This window comes from Heterodontus francisci, chromosome X (assembly GCF_036365525.1).
Source record: "Heterodontus francisci isolate sHetFra1 chromosome X, sHetFra1.hap1, whole genome shotgun sequence".
In the NCBI taxonomy this organism is placed as follows: Eukaryota; Metazoa; Chordata; class Chondrichthyes; order Heterodontiformes; family Heterodontidae; genus Heterodontus; species Heterodontus francisci.
In genome coordinates this window covers 74,327-83,387 of record NC_090421.1, presented here as the reverse complement: position 1 = coordinate 83,387, position 9,061 = coordinate 74,327, and positions in this window count along the sequence as shown.

The following is a 9,061-nucleotide window of genomic DNA, read 5'->3' as shown; positions in this document are numbered from 1 at the left end:
GTCACGCACGCACAGGACAGGACAGGCCAGGCCAGGCACCGGGAGGGTTCCCAAAACCGAGTGAGCACAAGGGCAATTGAGGAGACGCTCAGAACAGCCGCAGGAAGGCGAGAAATCGCCGGCAGCAAAGGCAGGAACGGTGAAATCCTCAAAGAAAATCAGTCAGACAAATGGTTGAGACACACAGAGAGGGAGAGATGAGAGAGAGAGAGAGGGGGGGGGGGGAGGGGGGGGGACGGGTAGAGAAACCGAAAGACAGGCAAGAGAAATACATAGAGATGAACGCAAAGAGAGACAGAGAGATAAACCGGGAAATATAGAGTGTGAGAGACAAGTAGAGAGAGAGAGAGAGGTAAATACAGAGACAGAGAGAGAAATAAACAAACAGTAATGGAGAGAGAGAAACAGAGAGAGACAAAGAGTTAGAGATAGAGAGAGAGAGAAATAGAAAGAGACAGAGAGAGATAAACAGAGTGCAATAGAGCAGGGAGAGAGAAAAAGGGGAGAGAAAGAGAGAGGGAGAGGGAAAGAGCGCGAGTGAGCGTGAGAGAAAGAGAGACAGAGGGAATGAGGGATAGAAAGGGAGGGTTAAAAAGGAAGAGAGGTAAAGGGGCAGAGAGGAAGGGTTAAGAGTGGGATATGATGGAGGAGTGTAATGGCATCAAAGTGAAGACAGTGTTGCTGATCCTGTGTTGCAGGTAACTAGTTCCGGGATGGGTCCATCACCTGTTCCAAGTGTGATCAGGAAATGAAATGTGGTCGTGGATGAGCTGGTCATGGGAGGGGCAAGGGGGGAGGGGCAAGGGGGAGCGGCAAGGGGGAGGGGCAAGGGGGGAGGGGCAGGGGGGAGCGGCAAGGGGGAGGGGCAAGGGGGGAGGGGCAGGGGGGAGCGGCAAGGGGGGGAGAGGCAGGGGGAGGTCCGATCCAACCAGGGTTGAATGACGTCATGGCACCCTGGTCTTCCGGTGACCCAATGACGTCATGGCCCTACTCTGCTGCCAAGCAGACTCAGTGCTGGAGCTGAACAAGGGCGTTCAAAGGCCAGAGGGACGATGCTAGAGTAGGTTTTTTTTTTTGTTGCTGTCGGGTTTTATTTCGGCTTCTGACCCCCGCCGACTCTCCTCGCCCGCACCCGCGGTTAAGGGAAAAAATAGATCCAGAAGTGTTGACTGTGCGTCTCTCTCTCTCTGTTCCCTACTCTCTGCTCAAAATATATCAGTTTATCAACACTTGCAAAGGATAAAGACACTTTCCTGTTTAAACTTCTTTAGTCTTGAGTGCAAAGTGCTTTCGACACCTTCAGGAATCTTTTTTGCTCTGTGTGTGTCTGTGTGTGTCTACATGTGTGTGTATCTGTATGTGTGGACGGTGTGTGTGCATGTCTGTGCGCGCGCGTGTATCTTAATGTGTGTGTTCAGTGTGTGTTTTTCTGTGTGTGTGTGTCTGTGTGTGTTGGGGGTTCAATGTCTACCTGTGGGGGGGGGGGGGGGAGTGGTTAAGTTTGTGTGTGTCCGTGTTTCTGTGTATTTTGGAGGTTCAGTGTGTGTGTATCTGTGTGTATACAGTCTGTGTCTGTGTGTGTGGCTGTGTATGTGTGTATTTGGGGTTTCTGTGTGTGTGTATCTGTGTGTGTGTGTGTATCTGTATATTTTGGGGATTCTGTGTGTGCCTGTATCTGTGAGTGTATGTATCTGTATTTTGGGAGTTCTGTGTGTGTGTGTATCTGTGTGTGTGTGTATCTGTGTATGTGTGTATTTTGGGGTTTCTGTGTGTGTGTATCTGTGAGTGTATGTGTATCTGTGTGTATGTCAGTGTTTGTGTATGTATCAGTGTGTGTGTGTGGGGGGGGGGGGTGGGTGGGGAGGTGGTTGTCTGACTGTCAGCTAACACGCAGCCCCCTAGAACCCCTCAAGGCCGCAACATTCGGCCACTTGCCTCATGCGTGTGGAATACTTTAGAGATTGCTGAAATGCCTAAGGTGTTACACTCACTGCCCTCCAGGTACAGTCACCTATCTGCTCTGCAGCAGTTAATGGGATGTTCTAATGGCACCCTGCATCCGGGAAAGGAGGGTTTGTTTGATTGGGGGGGTGGGGGTCAGGGTAACTGGTTAGCCCATCTGGAGGTCGATACAGCCCAACGAGTTCCCACTTAACCAATGACCCGGTGATTAAATGCACTGCTCCCTCCCTCCCTCACTCATTCCCTCACTCACTCCCTCCCTCTCTCCCTCGCCTCTCTCCCTCCTCCCTCCCCTCACTCCCTCCCTCCCTCCCTCACTCACTCCCTCTCTCCCTCTCTCCCTCCCTCCCTCCCTCCCTCACTCCCTCCCTCCCTCACTCACTCCCTCTCTCCCTCACTCACTCCCTCTCTCCCTCCCTCCCTTCCTCACTCCCTCCCTCCCTCTCTCCCTCCCTCCCTCCCTCACTCCCTCCCTCCCTCCCTCCCTCCCTTCCTCACTCCCTCCCTTCCTCCTCCACCAGCAATTATCAACACCTCCCTTCCCCTGTCCTGCAGACCTCGAGACCATATTTATAATGTTCTGTTTTAGGAGAAACAGGATAGGGTTTCAGCAAGTGATAGACTATACCCGAGTAGATTAGGTAGATAGACACAGAGAGAGAGAAAGATAGATGGAAAAAGAGAGACAGAGAGAGGGAGACAGAGAGAGGGAGACAGAGAGAGGGAGACAGAGAGAGACAGAGATACAGACAGAGATACAGATAGAGAGAGATACAGATAGAGACAGAGAGAGAGACAGAGAGAGAGACAGAGAGAGACAGAGAGAGACAGAGAGATGGAGACAGAGAGAGGGAGATAGAGAGAGGGAGATAGAGAGAGAGACAGACAGAGATACAGACAGAGATACAGATAGAGAGAGATACAGATAGAGACAGAGAGAGAGACAGACAGAGAGAGAGACAGACAGAGAGAGAGAGACAGACAGAGAGAGAGAGAGACAGAGAGACAGAGAGAGAGAGAGAGAGAGAGACAGAGAGAGACAGAGAGACAGAGACAGAGAGACAGAGACAGAGAGAGAGAGACAGAGAGAGACAGAGAGAGACAGAGAGAGACAGAGAGAGAGATAGATAGATAGATAGATAGATAGATAGATAGATAGATAGATAGATAGATAGATAGATAGATAGATAGATAGATAGATGGATAGATAGATAACTAGAGATAAATAAATAAATACGCTTTTGAATATTTTGGAATTCCTTCTTTCTGATTATCTCAAGCTCGATATCTCTAGTGATCTGTATCTGTTTATTTATCGGTATTTATCTGTGTCAATCCATCTATCGTTGCCTTTATCGATACATCTATCCATATTCGCAGCCCCCTCTAAACTAACTTCCAAGGTGCAGTTCGTCATTTCATATCAGGCTAATCGTTTTGCCCCGCTGGCACTGTTAACAGCAGGCTGTGCAGTTCCCCAAATTATTGCATTTTTGAACGGTGACACACTTTATGAAAGTCAAAGGCCCTTTTGAAATTTGATCCACGCGAGGCTGATTTCCCGGGGAAGAGGGAGGTTCTTAACGAGGTTTTGTTTTTCACTAGGTGATAGGGGAAGCAGCTTCTGACAACAACAACGAAAAAAAAAACCTTCACGGTAAACATCCAGGTTCCCAAGGAACCTGCCGCGCCTGGAACAGTCCGAGGGGGGCTTGGTGTTTTATCACACGAAGCACCAATTAGTCCCGGCAAGCCATTCTGACTGATAAGATAGACAGTGACGCTTCGTCACCTTGATAGATTCACGATCCCGCCAGTACCGGGCCTTGGCCCAGGGGCTGGGCCCATTTTCAGACCGGCTCTGCCGTCAAGCACCGTGTCTTATGCATCGAGTTACCTCGGCGCTGGAGAACGCACGTCCAATCCAACCACCCACCCAAACTCCCCCTCCTCATCCACCCCACATCCATCCCCTCCCCCTCTCAAATGAATTGCGAGGCAGGCGGGCCCGGGATAGCCTCGGAAGTCTTCACAAAGAGTTTGACTTGCTGTACCAGTAAGTGACTAGTCCCGTCTTACATCAGTGTCTCTTTTTTTTTTAAAACGTTGGGGAATGTATTTGTTTAAAAGGCATTCTAACAATTTTTGCAACTTTTCTCTCTCTCTCTCTTTCTCTCTCTCTCTCCCTCTGCCTGCTAGTCGATTAAGTTAAATCCCATTGTGTTTTAAGATTGGGTTCCATTGGTAAGATGCAATGCCCCTGCCGGCGTCAGTCCGCTCCCCTGTCTCTCCCCAAACACACACACACATCTTGTTTTAAAGGAGAGGGGAGAGATCCCCCCGCCCACTGATACCACAAACTCACCCCTCTGATTGTTGCTCGTCAAACAGGACCAAGCTACAGTCCTTTTCCCGGCCGCCGGAGATCCGGAGAGATCCCTGTGTTAATCCGTGGATATATTACCAGCCGTCACCGGGTCATTTATTAATACATATATATATCTATCTAAAGGATACGAATAGGACACCGGCCGAGAGAGCTACTGTACAACTGGGGACTCATCCTAATGAATTATTCATCAACTCTCTACGGGCGGGCGAATGGCGCCGAGCATCCGGTTAAATTTGAGAGAGAGAGAGAGAGTGGGGGGGGTGGGGGGGGGGGGGGGGTAAATGTTATTTCGTTCTGGCGTCGCTCCCCACCCCGAATAGCCCGTGACAGTCCTGGGTTTGTGTCAGGGTTGGGGGGTGGGTGGGTGGGGGGGGGGGGGGGGGGGTGGAATCTGTCATTCGAACTTTTACAAGCAACTTGCCTTAACATAAGGGGGTCAGTTAGGGTGAAAACGTTGGGTGCACGGAGGTCCCGCGTTGTAAATTCATTTGGTGCGAATTCCCACCTTCCTTTATCGGGAGATGAGAATCATTTTTTTTTTCATGCAAAAATGAACGAGGACATTTTCCGATAGCTCTATCCAACACAGTTTATATTGTCACTGAGGAGTGTGTGTGTATATATGCTTGTGAATGTTCAATTATATATGTTTGTGCGTTCAATCATGTATAGATATGTGTTTATATATATTCAGTTATGTATATGTGTTTGTCTATATTTAATTATATATGGGTGTGTTTGTGTATTTAATCATATATAATGTTTATGTATGTTCAATTATATATGTGTGTGTTTGTGTTCGATTATATATGTGTGTGTTTATGTATGTTCAGTTATATATGTTTGTGTGTTTATGTGTGTTCAGTAAGATATGTTTGTGTGTGTTTATGTATGCTCAATTATGTATATATGTGTGTTTGTATATATATTCAAATATATATATATATTTGTCTATATTTAATTATATTTGCGTGTGTTTGTGTGTTTAATTATATATATGTTTATGTATGTTCAATTATATATGAATGTGTTTGTGTTTGATTATATATATATGTATATATTATTATATATGTGTATGTCTTTATGCCCGTTCAAATATATTATATATGTGTGTATCTTTGTGTGTTCGATTATATATGTGTGTGCGTCTTTATGTATGTTTAATTATATACGTTTATATATATTTAATTATATATGTGTTTTCAATTATATATATGTATGTTTATTTGTGTTCAATGATATATATGTGTGTGTGTGTTTATGGCTGTTCAATTATATTATATATATATATATATACATTCAGCTGTATATTTAATTATATATGTGCGTTCAATTATATGTGTGTATTTGTTTTCAATTATATATATATATATATATATATACCTGTGTGCTTATATATGTGTGTATGTTTATATGTGTTCCATTTTATATATGGGTTTGTGCGTTTAATTTTATATATATTATATATATATATATATATATATATAAACACGCTCAGTAGCTGTGTGACTGGGCCCCATCGGTCCAGTACTGGTTCACCTGCTTCATCGGTGCTGTACGCGGGGCTGAGGCCCAGTGCTCTGCCGAAGAAATTGCCAGACAGGCCCTGGGTTTGCTGCAAATTGCGGGGGTGCAATGAAGAACCGCAAAAATTCCGACTCCGCATAATTTGTCCTCACCTCTCCCCTGTTATTTTTTTTTTAAAAATTATTATTGATGCTATTGGTTGCGAGAACCGAGGAGACCCGCTGACCGAACGGGATTTTATTTTTGTGTAGCCATTTAACTGAGAAACGGATTTGAGCCGATCCTGAACACTCCCGTTCAGTTTAAAGCAAGAGGCGAGCGTGCCCTTAAATAAATCCGCAAGAAGAGATTTATCTGTAGGGGAATAAAAAAAAAATAATAATTGGAGGAAACTCCAGTTCTAAATCGTGTATAAATCCGGATTTTAAAATGAAAATTTGAGGCTGATTTTCAGCTAATTTGGCGCCTGCAAACTTACGGAGTTTTACTTTGTAAAATTTTCTTAAATTAAAAATATGTATATATTTATATAAAAGCACCAGTGATTCCTTTTCAGAATTATTCGCTGCGATTCGTTCCTCTGCTCCTGGAAGAGAATTCCTCTTCGTCCAAATTTAAATAAGTAATTTTAATTTTTATTTTTCTACCCTCTGCTATCTATCACTTTGCCGTGGAAACCCTGTCAGTGTGTGTGTGAGAGAGAGAGAGACGGGGTGGGGGGGGGGGGGGAAGAGATTAATTTATCGCGTTAGTCTGCTTTTGCTTTGTTTTAAATTATCACACTGACAATTTTTTATATCTGTGCGTTTATCTGTTCGGAGTTTGGTTTGCCTTGCCGTTTTAATTTCACTTTGTTCCGTATTTATTTTATTTCATTGCTCTCTCTCTGTCTCTGTCTCTCAGTATTTTTCCTCTCTTCTCCCCCACCCCGCCCCTCTCCTCCCCTTCTCTGCTTTTCCGGCTCTCTTGTTAATAAGGTATAGGATAGGTGGGGGAGAGAAAGCTGGATTAGACAACCCCGGGACTAAAACAGACTTTGTGTGTGTGTGTAATTCAGCGATGATTTATTGCCCCCTCCAACCCCTGTTCCAGGTTCAAACAGAGTTCACGCGGTTTTTTTTTTTGGCGGCCCCACTCTCTCTCTCCCTTTTCCCCATTTAAAAAAAAATTGAGGTTGGGGGAGGGGAGGGGTGCAAATTCTTGTTAAAGAATGTTTGTTTAATCTTCGAACCGAAACGCAGAAGTTGGTTTTGGTCGCTGTCTCTCTCTCTCTGTCTCTCTCTGTGTGTGTGTGTGTGTGTGTGTGTGTGTCTCTCTCTCTGACTCTGTCTCTGTCTCTCTCGTCTTTCTCTCTCGTCTTTCTCTCTCGTCTCTGTTTCTGTTTCTGTGTGTGTGTGTGTCTCTCTCTCTGACTCTCTGTCTCTCTCTCACTGTGTCTCACTGTCTCTTCCTTGTGAAATGTGCATTCGAAAAATAGGCTGTGAAATATATATATATATATATCACAGATTGCAAAGGGGCCGAATTTCACTCCAAACACCGGGAGAATCTATCGGTAGGAAACAGGAAAATGGGATTGTGTCGGGACTAGAGTTGGAAATGTCGCCTCACCCCCTCAGTCAAAATGTGAGGTGCTGTTTTGAATGAAAGCAAGGACTGCACAACGAAAAAAAATAGTTAAAATTACAGGTTCTGGTTAAAATTCCACCCAATAAAAAAAATATTTGTTTAAATTACTATTTTTTCGCGGGTTTCGTGTGGGACCTCCCTGTTAAATAAGGAAATCAAAATACTACACTTTTTTATCTATATATATATATAGATAAAAAAGTGTATATAGAGAGGGAGAGAGAGAGAGGGAGGGAGAGAAATTGATGTATGTTCTGCTCAGCGCCCCGTGTCTCTCCTCCAATTTATGTGAATAATTATTTCGTAAAACCGCCTCTCCGAACCCTTCACCTCTTAAATGATTAAATCACCCGATGTTGTTTTTTTTTGTAAATGCGTTTTAACTTTTTTTTGTGCGGTGTGCGGTGCCGAACAGAAAACGAGTCTTGGGGAATATTGGCCATGAGGCTAGCAGGGAAGTGGGGGGGGGGGGGGGGGGGACATGGGGTGAGTGGGGGTCCGGGGGGGGGGGGGGGGAGTGAGGTGGAGGTGGTGGGACGTGTGGAGACGAGGTTTATTTTTGGAAGCAATGCCCTCCCGAAGTAAATTTTTAAAGATTCTGGGTTGGCACATTTATATATATGATCTTATATGAGCCCCTTTTGTGTTTAATCTGACCGTCGGGAACAAATTCCTCCCTATATAAACCCCCCCCCCCCCCCCCCCACCCCACCCCCCGCAGATTAATCAAAAAACAAAATTTCTCTCTCTCTCCAAAAACAATTAAACACAGAATGAACGCTCGGTGAAACGGCGTGAAGGAAATGTCCTGCAAACGAATTTTTAAAACAGACACACACACACACACACACAGAGAGAAAGGAGGGGTGCGGTTCCGTCGCTTGCTGAACGTTTTTTGCCGGTGTGTTACAAATCGGGATGTGCCGGACCCTGGTCCTTTTTGATCAGTTGTTTCACGTCCAACCCGCTCCACCCCGTTCATTGTCCGTTTTTCTCTCTCGGTTGCATCTGGGCTCAAACGTTTTCGAGAGAGAGAGAGACAAAAAAAATTTTTTTAAATAGACCTTTCTGGCTCCCGACTGCGGTCGCAAAACCAACTCTCTCCAGTGTGTGTGTGTGTGTCTCTGTCTCTATTTCCGCTTTGTCTCTTTCTCTCTCCCTCTCTGTCTGTGTGTGTGTTTCTCTCTGTCTCACTCTCTATCTCTATCTCTCTCCCTCTATCTCTTTGTTTCTCCCTCTCTGTCTCTGTCCCTCCCTGTTTCTCTCTGTTTCTGTCCCCCTCCCTGTCTCTATGTGTTTCTCTCTCTCTCTCTCTGTCCCCCTCTCTCTGTCACTCCCTCCCCCTCTCTCTGTCCCCCTCTCTGTCTCTATCTGTTCCTCTCGCTCCCTCTCTCTGTCCCCCTCTCTTTCTGTTTCTCTGTCTGTCCTCATCTCTCTCTCTCTCTCTCTCTCTGTCTGTCTGTCTGTCCTCTCTCTGTCTGTCTCTGTCTCTGTCTCTCTCCCTCTCTCTGTCCCCCTCTCTCTGTCCCCCTCTCTCTGTCCCCCTCTCTC